Genomic DNA, 12718 nt, shown 5'->3' with positions numbered 1-12718 from the left:
TAGGCAAGTCACTTAACTCCAATTGCCTTGCAAAAAAAAAAAAGTATATATTACATTTCTCCCTAAGATATCTATCACCATTTCAATCTTTAATACTAAGAAACCCTGGTGGCAAGGAAAGGGCTCAGTGCTGAGAAAGTTACCTCTGTGTTTACCAAACAAAAGGTATTCCACTAATGGTAATTTCAATAAGGGCTCCTTTACTACACCTGGGTCCCTTTCCACATTCTCAAGAAATGCCCCCAGTTTCCAACTATCTGCCTCCTGCTATTATTGTGAATACTCATCCCCAGCATTCAAAACAGGTTACAAACTGTTCAGTATCTCTAGCAATTACAGGCACCAAGGCAGCAGTGAGAGGGCAGTCCATGGGCCAGCTTTGGATAACTTGGAGGATATCCCCGCTGCCAGACACTCTTGTCCCAGTTGTATTTCCTGCAATTCTTCTTAAAATGCCTCTCCTTTTTTATAGTAAAAGCCTATCGTGTCATTTTCTAATTCTCCCTTTCTGGTCCTTTGTCTTTTCTGTCTTCTTGCATTACCTTTTTCATGGCAGCTGCCAAAATCTTCATTTCCTTAACTTTACTTTTCTACTCTTTCCTAAGTTCCTTCCCTTCCACCCTTCAAACACCTACAAGGCAATTCTCCTATATTAACTAATAGTTTTCCCACTCTAACTGGGGCAGAACTTATGAAAGTATTCTTAATTGCTACTGATTGATTAACCTGAGCTGGCCTTTTAGGTCACATTCATTTTCTGGATCTAACAAGGCAAATTTCTAGGCAACAGAACATAAATGAATGTAGAAAGCATCAGAATATACATCTAAATTTTGAAGAGAGAAAAAGAATGGGAGGAAAAGCTATTGAGTAGCTTCATCTTCTCAAATTAAAAAAAAAAATAATCACATATATAATCCTGTAAGCTAGACAAAAGGAATAAACCAAAATACATAGGAACAAAAGATCTGAATTTCATCCTGTACTTGGTTACTCAGATAATGCAGGACTAAAGGAGATTGTCCCTCACAGCAAGTCCAAGCACATTTCCCTTTCTGGAGGAATCCTGGGATCAATCATCTTGGGGAGTATCATATATCTATATGAGTTTCTGGGGTGCAAATTGAACTCACTAGAATACATTTCCCTTCTGGGGGAATTTTAAGTCCTCTGGTGAGTAACTTAAGGCTTGATGATGTTTGGATCCCTGACAAAGTTGTAAAATATAATACTAAGATATAATACACTTTATTTCCAGCATAGGGACTGCCAAATGGGGAGGAATTTGTTTGAGGATATAAAAATGCAAAAAGTCACTGACTATACAGATACTCTTCAAAGGAAAAAGGCAAAAATGAAGTCTGATAGAGTGAAGGAGATCAGAAAGATTCTGGGAGTAGAAGTAGGGGAAGACAACTATACCAGCCAGAGGAGAGATGTGGCTCTAGCTCTGGTTTTCACAGGTAAAGAATGAGATTTTTGAGACTTTGGAGAGTACAACCTAAACTGTAGATGGCAAGGGGAAGAAGCGCTGTTCTCACCAGACCCTATCTCAATGGGCTAGTGCCCTCAATGCCAGCAGCAGAGGCTCTTCAGCATTTCTCTCATGACTTATTCTGCCTAAGAGATAAAGTATTAAAGCAAAAGGGAAGCTCAGGAATTATGCTGTGGAGGCTTCCTCCCTCATGCCTTAATTGGTCTCCAGAAAGGAAAGGAGTTGACAGATATGAATGTATGAGCATTTATTAAGTGCTTAATATGTGCCATGAATTGTATTAAACACTGAACTTGCAAACAGAAAGATAAGACAGTTTTCCCCATTTTCAAAGGGTTTTCTTTCCAATTAGGGATAGAAGGAAATAGGAGGATGTACATAGGACAGCTGCCAAGAAGATAAAAGAGCTTGGTGGTCCTAAGGATACAGCTGCAGGAAGATTAATATGACTTTAGATCCTCTGTCTAGCCAGAACTATTGTACTGAGTGTCTCACTGCTCTTCTAAATAGTAGAATTAGCCATGATATCAGAGTAGAAATGCTTGGAAGTGCTGGAGGGATTGGGTCATCCAGGAGAAGAAAGAGGAAGAGACTATTTATAGAAAGTTTGAAAGAAAAAAGGCTTCCTCAACAACTGATCCTGGTATCTAGACCATTCTGCCTAATGATAATTATGCCGAAAAAAAGAGGGAGAAGAAGAAAATGAAGGAGGAGGAAGAGGAAAAGGAGGAAGAGGAGGAGGGGAAGGAGGAGGAGGAAGAGGAGGAGGAGGAAGAGGAGGAAAAGAAGAAGAAAATGAAGGAAAAAAAGATGATGAAGATGAAAAAGAAGGAATAGGAGGAGGAGGAAAGACCACTAAGAAAACATTTTAAAACACACAGAAGAGAGCAGAAGGATGTTCAGAAAGAAACATGGACAAATAGGATGATTCTGTTACTAATATGTTATTTAATATATACTTTTTATATAAAGAATTTTTTTAATTTTTAAAGAAATTAAATATTTTAATTTTAAATTATTTATTTTTTAACTTCCACTTTTTAAAATTTTGAGTTCCAAATTCTCTCCCTCCTCATTCCTATACCATCCCTGGTAAAGGCAAGAAATGGAATAACATTTTCATATAAAAATAAAATTGGTATTGGGCAAGGAAATCTCTGAGATCTCTTCTAGCTCTAAGAATCCAAATGTAGGAGATTTGGGTTCCATTTGACTCCACATCAACTCACATCAATTTTGTTAAGAATTCATGGGCTCATACAGCTAAAACTAGAAACAAGCTTAGATATCACATACTCCAACTGCTCCCATTTTACAGATGAGGAAACCAAAACCACTGAAGTAGTTAAAATACTAGGCTTGGAGTCAGAAAGACCTAGTTGCTTACTTGTATCACCCTGGGCAAATCATTCTGTTTTGTTTGGTTTTTTCTATCTTCCTCAACTGTAAAATGAGAATAACAACAAATACCACCCTCACAGGAATAGTGTAAGGAGCAAATGAGATAATATTTACAAAAGTGCATGGTGCAATACTTAGCAGTAGTATCTAAATATTTATTCTTTTCCTTTTCCTTTCCCTTCAGTAATTTGCTCAAGTTCTCACTGGCAAACAGTGCCACAGGCAGGATCTGAGCTCATGTACTGTCTGGAGCTCCAAATTTAGCAGTACAAGATCAGAGTTCTTCCCACTGAACTGAATAAGCCTCATGTATATGACCTTGGGCAAACTGATTTCCTTTTCCACAGCCTCAATTTCCTCTTTTGGTTTAAGTCAAGGATCCTTAATATTTTTGTGTGTCATGGACCTCTTTGTCAGTCTTGTGACATTTATGGACCCCTTCTCAGAATAATTTTTAGTGCATAAAATAAGAAACAAAGTGTTACAAAAGAAAACAAATAGATGGAAATAAAGATGTAATTATGTTGGGCTCTAAGTTCACAGTTCTTTAAAATTTCTTTCTGGACCTCTAATCAGTGAACCCCAATGTTAAGAATCCCTGATCTAGATCCAGAAAATATTATATAATCAAGGCCTCCCTCATTGTCCTTTTGCCTATTTGAACTATTATTTTGCCCCTGAGCATGGAGGAAAACAAGAACATTTAAAGGGATTTGAATAGTGGAGTGAGTAATTAGATTAACTCCTCCTCTTCTCACTAGGAACCCTGATTCTGAGTCTCTCTTCCCTTCCACTTTAGTAAAAGTAGACCTACAGAACAGAGTTAAGGTGAGAGGAAGGGAGGGAGATAGTGAGATATGAGTTGACAATAGACCATATGAGGTAAGGTTGGCAATAGACCATATAAAAGGAAGCACCATGATCAATTTTGTATGTATGGTGTTTGGGGATCTACCATAATGGGATCATAAAGCCAAAAAGGACTATTAAGCCTAACCACCTTATTTTACAGAGGACTAAATCAAGAGCTAGTGAGAGGTATGACATGTCTAAGATCAGATCACAGGTCAGTCAGAAAAAAAGCGTTTGTTAAGTTTTTACTATATTCCAGGCATCATGCTAAGCACTGGAGATACAAAGAAAGAAACAAAATCAGTTATTATTATTATATTTATCATTTTTATTTTAATATTTAATAATTTTGATATTATAATTATTATTAAATAATCAAGGAATCCACTGTCTAATGGGAGAAACAAAATGCAAACAAATATGTACATATAATATATGTACGGAACAAGCTGAGGGTAGTCTCAGAGAGACATTAAAATTCAGGGAAATTGGGAAAGGCTTTGTGTGTGTGTGTAATTGAAGAACTTCCAGCAGCTGTGTGTAGTAAAGATAAGGTGAAGAACTTCCAAGGACGTTTAAATTCCTCTTCTATATTTTAGTTTCTCTAGGTCTCTGTGACCTGCGTGAGTATGTCGAGTGGTAGCCAATATGTACTTAGATTTTAGACATATGTATTTAACCTTGAATGATGACATTTATGGCTGTTCAAGTTACCATCATCTGGACAATTAGTTGCCTGATGTATGGTTCCTCCTGGAACTAGGAATCTGCTGTTTTTGGCACAAATAACAGCCAATTAAGGGTTGGGGGGGGGGGCACCTATCTCTTAATGTTCTCCAACTCATGATGTAATCCTTTGTATCTAAAACCTATAAAAACTGTATATCTTATCCCCTTCTTTAGTCCTTTTACCGTGAGCTCTCTCTCTTTCCCTTCTCGCAGTGGAATTGCTCATTCTTATGAGAATTAATTAAATAAACAACTTTTTTGCTTTTTACTTCAAGAGGTCTCTGAGTAGTCATTTTTGGATAGGATTTTCTATCCCTCACAGCTTCTTATAAAAAGTGGGAATTTATTGTTGTTGTTATTGCTTGTTCTCCATTTTTTGAAGAGGACCAAAGATGCTGCAGAGTAATTTCTTAACTTATACATGAACTGGATTTAAGTGAGGCAGTTGTCAAAAATCATCACCCTCACTTTTTCTTCTAGAGTCATCAAAATACAGTGGCAAGTCAGGACAACTAGCTATGGCCCAAGATGCAGTGAATGACTTTGGCATCTTTAATGTTTCACCAAGCTCTCAGTGTTCCACAAAGCCTACTTCAGCCACCTTCATGGCTGAAACAAATTGTTCTCATCCTCCTGTTCTGTGAAACAAGACTTCACACAGTTGAAGCAGACGTTCCCCTACTGCACCATCTGGTTTAAGGTCTGTGGGTTACCCTCAACCTGATTTGTCCCATCTGTCTCACGGTTTTTACCAAGTGTGGCCCCAGTGCATGCTACAGTTGGAATATGCTATAGCTGCAGGTGTGACTTTAATTGAGACTTAAAGGAAACTAGGAAAACCAAGAAGAGAATTGAGAAGAGATAGTATTTTAAACATGGGGGACCACCAGGAAAAAGCCTCGGTTTGAGATGTAGTCAAAAGAGCAAGGAACAGCAAGCAGGCTAATGTCACTGGATTGCAAAGTAAGTGGAGGAAAGTAAAATATATTAGGAATGAAAAGTTAGGAAGGGGTCAAATTATAAAGGAGTTTTAAAAACAACAAGAGAATTTTATCTTTGATCTTGGAGACAATCAGGAGCAGTGGGAGTCTTTTGAAAGAGGGGTGCAATATGGGGATTGATATAGTTAGACTTGAACTTTGGGGAAATCATTTTGATGGCCAAATGGAGGACAGATTGCAGGGAAAAGACCTGAGCTACTGATAGGTATAAAGTTATGAGAACCTACACTGGGATGTTAGCAGCATCATAACTGATCAATCAGTCAACTAGCATTTGTTAAATGCTTACACATAAGCACTGTGCTAAATACTTAGAATATGAATGCAAATAAAGAGAAAACCGGTTCCTGTCCTCATTGATCTTGCATTCTAGTAGGGAAGACAACACAAAAAAAGGAAACTGAAAGATGGGAGGGGAAAGTATCTGGAGAGAAGAAAATTGAAGAAACCCAAAATGCAAACTGGTGAAAAATGAAGAATAATTGGCCTGGGTAGTTTGTTTTTTTTTTTTTTTTTTTTTTTTTTTTAATGAAATGCAGTCAGAGGGTGAGGCCATGGCAGCAAAGATACATCTGGGCTAAGAATTCCAGGGCTGAAGTGATCTGCTAGGATGAAGAGGCTCTTAGAGCATAATGAAGTCCAGAGTGCACCCCAGTAGGAAATGAGAAGACAAAGTACAAAAGGGAGATATTGTGAAGGTAGAAATGATAGGATTGCTAATTGGTTGGATATGAGAACAAAGGAGATCCTTCAAGCTCTCTATATATGATCCAGATTGCTAAGATTGGCATGAACTTCATTCATCTTGTGATCTCAGAATTTTCTTTTATTTATCTTTTAGTACAAATCTGAAATAGAAAATAGAAGTCTCTCTCTTATCTTCCCCAATTCCCTTCTTTAGTCCTTTGGTTTGAGACAGAGTGAATAAATCCTATTATTCCTTCAATTTCACAAGTTTTGGGGATAATTGATCAAGGTTGTTCTTTTCTTCACTGAAAGAGTTGATAAGAAGTCAGGAGGAAGTATGAGAGATATTTGGGGGTGACTGTATATAGATGGAGTGTCTTATTTAGTTTCTCTTTCACTTTATGCTATGTATAATGCATTGCGTGATCATAGTATACTGTTACTAAACCAGGTGACACAATGGGAAAGTAAATTGAAGAAATAGAAAAAAAAAACTATGGGACAAAAACTCTGAATTAGATACAAAAATCAGGTTTATTAGTGGATAAATATTTATTAAGTATCTACTATGTCCCAGGTACTATTCTAAGTTCTGGGAATACAAAGACAAGTTAAAAACAATCTCGATTCTCAAGGACCTCAATCTAATTGAATATTTTAATACTTTGAGCAATATTCCATTTCATCTCCTGGATTAAATTGGGACTCAGTCTTCAAGGGAAGAGTGCATCAAAACTTCTTTAACACTGTTATCCCCAAGTGAACTTGGAAAGAGAGTTTCATGCAAAACACCTTCTGATGGCTAATAAGGATCTCTATCCTTTTAGGGAAGGGTTGTCCACAGTCTATAGATACCAAACAAACTTTAAAAGTTTGCCAGAATGGCCCAGTGGCTCTAGTAGAACTCCATCTGGTAAATCAACATTGATTCCCGGAAGATTTCTAAAATAGATGACTAAAGAGCTGATTGTCAAACTTTTAAAAAGGGAAGTGATGATTACCAAGAAGCAGTGTGGTATTATCAAGAACAAATCATGCTAATCTCATTTTCTTTTCTGATAGTTACCAAAGTACTATTGGAGCATGAGTCTGATTGGAAATAGGATTTAAATTCCTGATTCCAGGTTCTATTCTCTATGTCACCTAACTGCCTCATTGAGTCTAATTTCCTCATCTTCAAAGAAGATAAGGATACTTTATATTACCTACTTCACAGGATTATGTGTATTAATACTTTATTAGCCTTATTTGAGGAAGGAAAGGTGTTATTATTATGCTCAGAATTATTGTTGTAAATATGTATTGCTATCATGAGGAGAACATAATACAACAGGATGGACTTTATGGAGTCAAGAACAGAAAGGAACAATTTACATACTGGTGACCATAATTACAGGGCCAGTATTTTATCCACTGAACCATTTAGCTGCTATTGACCATAATTACAAAACAAAATGAGAACTCAACTAACAAAGGCCAGGAATCTGCTATCCTGTTACAATGACACAGAGAAGTGGAATTAGGCATGACAACTGCCTTCAATTAATAAAGTTGGATTGAAAAGTCTAGATGGACCAGTTTTATAGTTTTCTGGACATAAAACCAGCAATTCTGTGAGCTACCACCAGGTGGTGATATGACATACTATTAGATCCCCCAAATAGGCTATCTAAAAGTATGGATAATTGAGAAAAAGGAGATGGGGGTGGCTATCTGGTGTACTAGATAGAGCACTGGCTATGGAATCAGAAGGACTTGAGTTCAGATTAGACCTCAAACATCTAGTTAGCTGTGTGATCCTGGGCAAATCATTTAATGTCAATTGCCTCCAAAAGAAAGGTGAGATGAAATATCATCTGATCGTGAAAATCTGTGTTAAAATAACAACATATTTATTCCCTAATTACTAATATTTATTAATAATCACTAATATTTAGTTAATAATTTTTAACATTCCCTAATTACTAATATTACTACTAATAATTCCCTAATTACTAAAATAACAATTGAGGTCAATTACAATATGGTTCTAGTTTAGAAGAATAACACTTTTATTATTAGTTTTCTCCTAAGACTCAGTACTTAACCAAACTAGATTTTTCTCACCTTTTCCTTCATTTACTCCTATTTCACAACACTGTTGTGAGGATCAAATAAGTTATTATTTGTAAAGGGAAATGGTGATTACCAAGAACCAGTGCCTGACACATAGTAGGCACTTAATAAATTTTTATTTCCTTCCAAATGTGTTTCCTTAAATTATTTACACAAAGGATTCATCAGTAAAAAAAAATTAAGAGTTGGAATTAGAATCCAGGTCTTCAGACTCATATATAGTTCTTTCTAGCACTCTAGAAGAATACTATTGTCACATATGTGGAAAGAGAGATCTGTTTGTCTTAGTTATTACTACACATAAGAAATTAACATTTTACCTGGACTTAATGGTATGTAACTGAAAGAGAACTTAGTTCAACTTCTTTATATTAAATATAAGAAAATTGAGGCCCAGGGAGACTGGGTTATTTGTGTTAAGCACTTATTATATGGCAGACAACATGCTGGGCATTGGGTATAAATAGACAAAAATGAAAGCAGCGTCTGTCCTCAAGTAGTTAAAGGAGACTACATGCAAATATATAAATAGAATAATAATTAACACCTATATTTCAGCTTTGTAACCCCTCTTCTATATAATCCCTTCTATACTCTGACACTCTCACCAGTCTAGGGCAGGCCCTCATCATCTTATCATGAATTATTGTAATAGCTCACTGGTGAATATACCTACCTCAAGTCTCTCCTCATTCTAATTCATCCTCCATTCAATGATTAAAATGTTTCTTCCATAATACAGGTTGGACCATATCATCCCCCCTACTCAATAAACTAATTGGCTCTTCATTGCCTCCAAGTAATCTGAGTGTTGTTGTAGAACAGGGCTTTTCCTGGGCTTGACTATACTACCTAACACAAAGGCTTCCTAATCCCTACCAAACCACATGGATGGGGTAGCCTTTTGCTTGTGGAAAGGGAACTGGGCTGAATGAAACAGTCAGTGTTTTTCCTGATGCTATATCCAGTAGGTGAAGATCATAATTTGCCTGCTTCACAAGTGCCATGAACTCAACCAGTGAAAGGGGAAAGACTTCCTTCTATTTTTTAACCCTGACTTGGGGAAATGGGCATAACACCTGGGAAAAGGGGGCAGTTTTATTGTGTGGATTGGTTTTTTTTGTTGTTGTTGTTTGGTTTTTGTTTGTTTGTTTGGTCCTTCTTGTCAGTTTTAGGTTCTGGCAATGATCCCTACCTCTTGAAATTTGGAACCATCGTGACTTTGGAATCAAGATTCCAGGAAGAAAGTTATAGCTAGCCAGCCAAAAGGCAGAGTGCCTGGGACTTCGTCCCAAAGAAGGTTTTGGACTTAAAATTGGGACTATACTTTATAGCCCAACTTCTCAGACTGTGTGGACCATGATTCCAAAAAGGATCTTTTAACTGAATATGGAAGTCACAAAATTTTAATTTATAATCAATAAATGTTTGATTTATATGCATATTTTATATACCTATGTGTCCAGAGTCACATAAAAATTTCTTGGACAAAAAGCAGTCTTCAGTAGAAAAAGTTTAAGAAACCCTGCTCTGTAGAAAATGAAATAAACTATAAACTTAATCCCTTTTCCTTCCTCACAGTGCAGTGGTACAAAATAGAGAGCAAGGATTATGCTGGGAAAATGGGTATATTTGTGATTATACATTTTAAAGTAAATATTCCTTTTTAAAAGCTAATACAATTTTTAATGGCTAAATGGAACTTGTTGCAAGAGACATTCCCCTATACTTGGAGGAACATCACTGGGGACTAGATTCAATGACAAGAGAGTTTTGCTAGATAGACAACCCAAACTTCCTTAGGCATAATGGAAAAGAGTAAATGTAACCTATTTGGCCTTTGGTCAGTGAGGGCAAAGTGGTCAGTACTGAATTAGAATACAAGCTCCTTGAGAGTAGTATTTGATATGCAGGAAATACCTAATAAAAGTTTATTGGGTGAGTGATTATGGTTTTGCTTTTTATATTTACTAGCTTTTAAGCTTGAGCAACTTACTTTACCTTTAGGGCAAGAGTGTGTTAACAAATATTTAACAATCAGTTGGGGGCAAATGTTTAACAACTAGCAGAAGAGAACATACATCATAATTTTAAGTTTAATCAGCATCATGAATGTTTTCTCCACTACTCTCCTTTCTTAAGTATATACAATCAACAAAACAATATGTATCCACCTCCAGAGAGAACACTGATGAACTGATAAGTACAAATTCAAGTATAATTTTCTCACTTTATTTTTTTGGCTTTTTGTGATATAGCTAATGTATTTATACATAATAAAGACATGTGAAATCATGTAAAACATGTATAATTGATATCCTATTGTTTACTTTCTCAGTGAGTGGAGGTGTGGGAGAGGAGAGAATCTGGAAATCAAAACTTAAAAAGAAGAATGTTTAAAATTTTTTACTTAAAAAACTTCCTTTGTCCTAGATCTTGAATTTTGGGGGTGGAGGAGATCATGAGGCAATTGGAGTTAATTGATTTACCCAAGGACACATGGCTACTAAGTGTCAAGTCTTTACAGCAAGTTCCCTTTTATCTACTGTACTACCTAACTGTCCCTGCTAGACCTTGAGCCTAAAAAGTAATATCATTGCTCAAGGTATGAAGAAACATGCTAATCTACTAATCTATCTAATAAATAAAGTCATTAAAACAGAAATTATGAGGATTTTGAGAGGAAGTAACCCTTCCATTTTGAGATTATGACAGATAAAGCAATGAAAGCAAGGCATAATTGCAATCTAGATTTTAATAGTGTAAATTTCTAAGAGAAAATAGATAGTGTTGGAGATCTACATACTCACTTGTTTCAATTTCAAATGTTACCTCCCTGTGTGCTCTCTCATTTTCCATGTGAATTGTTTGTCATTCAGAACTCTTCATTTCAGATAATCATATTTATTCTAGGGCTTCTTCATATTCCACACCACACTGAAACTTTGAAAGCAGGCACTGGAGAATCTTCTCAATTTTATAGATAGGTTGTTCCAGTGTTATCCTTCTGGGCTAAACTTTCACTTTTTAAAGGCAATCAGGATAAAGTGACTTGCTCAGGGTCACATGGCTGGTAAGTACCTGAGGTTGAATTTGAACTCGGCAATTCCTGACTCCAGGCTCTGTGCTCTATCCATTGTGTTACCTAGTCTGCCTGAGTTAAACTTCTTAAGAAAGATTTCTACACCAACTACTTCCATATCTTCTCTCACTAAATTTTAACTGGTTTCTGACCTCATCATTTAACTGGCACTGCTCTCTCCAAAGTTAGCAGTCATCTCTTAATTGCCAAATTTCATAGTATTTTTTCAATATTCATCCCTCTTGACCTTTCTTCTCCTGGATATTCTCTCCTTTATAGGTTTCTGTGACATTATTATCTCCTGTTTTTTCTCCTTCCTCTCTGACCATTCATTTTCAGTCTCATTTCCTTCATTTAAGGTCATTTCCACAATTCTAAATGTTCCCAAAGTCTCTGTCCTGGATTCTGTTTTCTCCTAAAATAATCTCACTTGGTGATCGCATCAGTTTCTACAGCTTCAGTAATTATATAGAAATTATTCCCAGGTGTACATATCTAGCCCTAACCTCTCTCTTGACCTCCAGCCCTGTTTTACTAATTCTGTCTTTTAGCCTTCTTCTATACTGTCTTACTTAATGATCTCATGAAGCAGTGGGTGTTCAATTATCTCTGTACATATTTTTCTCCAGTTTACTTATCTAGCCTCAATCTCGGCTAGTCTCAAGTTTCACACGTCAACTGCCATTAGACATGTTGTAAAAGAAGAAACAGAACAAAAGGAAAAAAACATGAAAAAAGTGAAAACAATGTGTTTCAATCTGCATTCAACCTCCGGCACTTCTTTCTCTGCATGTGGATATCATTTTCCATCTTCAGTCTTTTAGGATTGTCTTGGATTCATGCTTAGACTATTGCAACAGCATGCTGGCCACAAGTTTCTCCCCAATTCAGTCCATCCTCCACTCAGCTGTCAAAGTAATCTTCCCAAAGAGTAGATCTGGACACCACCATGTGCATCTACCCAGCTCCAGGCAGGCAAGTATCTTTAGGCTGCCAAACCACCACGCTCTGCAATGTAATCACAGAGAAACACAGAAATACCTACATCAGGCCTCAGCACATGCCAGTCGCCACCACAAGGATGCCCCCTCAGTACCAGGTGGGCTACCGGACCCCTACAGCCCCCAGCAGCAACATCCCCCTCCCCCATTCCATTCTCCCAGCATAGCACCAGACCCAAAGGTCCCCACCATACTCCTCAGGGCAATATCAGTCCAGCACCAGGTAAACGTCCAGGGCCTGAAGTCACTGAAATAAAAAATCTGGGACAGTGCCCCTTCCATCTGAGAGCAGAGCTCAAATTAAAAAGGAAAAAAAAAAAGTGAATCTGACTAACACATTTTCTTTTCAACTCAA

General features: G+C 36.8%; 1 protein-coding gene across 1 annotated transcript in view; it reads left to right on the top strand.

The window, feature by feature from the left end:
- Nucleotides 1-12718, top strand: part of LOC100917591 — a 100121-nt gene that overhangs the window by 44068 nt on the left and 43335 nt on the right. The window lies entirely within an intron of this gene.

The sequence above is a fragment of the Sarcophilus harrisii genome, chromosome 4 (genome assembly GCF_902635505.1).
Source record: "Sarcophilus harrisii chromosome 4, mSarHar1.11, whole genome shotgun sequence".
In the NCBI taxonomy this organism is placed as follows: Eukaryota; Metazoa; Chordata; class Mammalia; order Dasyuromorphia; family Dasyuridae; genus Sarcophilus; species Sarcophilus harrisii.
Note: the sequence above shows the minus strand (reverse complement) of the source record. Positions and strands in the feature narration are given on the sequence as shown.